Below are 994 nucleotides of genomic sequence, written 5' to 3' on the forward strand. Positions count from 1 at the left end.
CACTTTCTCCAGAAAGAAGAAATTCTCCAAATAAACCTAAATGTTGGTCCATGTTTGTAGGATCTATTAATAGGCAGCCAACTGATACATAAGGTGTTTGTTGCACTGCCCCAAGAGGCCTTAGTTGACATAAAAGTTTGGGCTTGCTATTTCTAAAAAGGAATACGACTAATAATATTATTCGTACTTATAATAATATTATTGTGGAGCATTTTTGTTTTTGAATGAATTGTTTTCTTATGGTTATATTGTTATTAAAAGGATATGAAGTGTTATTATAGTAGCCAAATGAGGCCTGTAAACTACCCTCTGCTGAGGTTTCCCACAGCACATTTCCACAGGAACTTGTAAATTGAGTCTCAATATAAAGAAAATAATCTCTGTAGCAAATGAATCCTATAAGATCCACCTGTTAGGTTGAATGTGATTATCATAATAATCTCCACATACAATGTTTGCAAGCTAACCATTTCCACAGTTGAGAGATTATTACCTGTAATTTATATCACAGCAAACACGTGAGCAGACTTATGCGAACTGAAAACCACAATTTAGGGCTTAAACTGAAAATCCTGCGGGAAGAAAAGCTTTGGAAATCAGCTGACAGTGGCCATGACACAAATATTTCTGGATTTTGGGAGTACAAACTACGATGCTCCATTTCAGTGCACTTCTGAGCCTTGTCTGTGTAATCCTCCTCTTACTCACAATGTCAGCAGCTTCTGACTGCATGAACAGGATTTTTCCTGCAGCTACAATCCACCTGCTTCACCTAGTGCTGCACAAACTCTGACAAAAACCATGACACGCTTTGTCTATGAAGATTTTCTGAAGCTATAAGGCAACTGGACTCGCTTGAGTTTATGGAAAGATGATGAAAAGTGACACATTTACTGCATCATCTTCTTCTCTGTGTACTGTGTGATCAATGGATCAGTCCATTAGAACAGCGGCTGTATGGTGTAGTTTTTGCAAACACTATAAGAAGGGATAA

This window comes from Stegastes partitus, unplaced genomic scaffold (assembly GCF_000690725.1).
Source record: "Stegastes partitus isolate 25-593 unplaced genomic scaffold, Stegastes_partitus-1.0.2 Scaffold743, whole genome shotgun sequence".
In the NCBI taxonomy this organism is placed as follows: Eukaryota; Metazoa; Chordata; class Actinopteri; family Pomacentridae; genus Stegastes; species Stegastes partitus.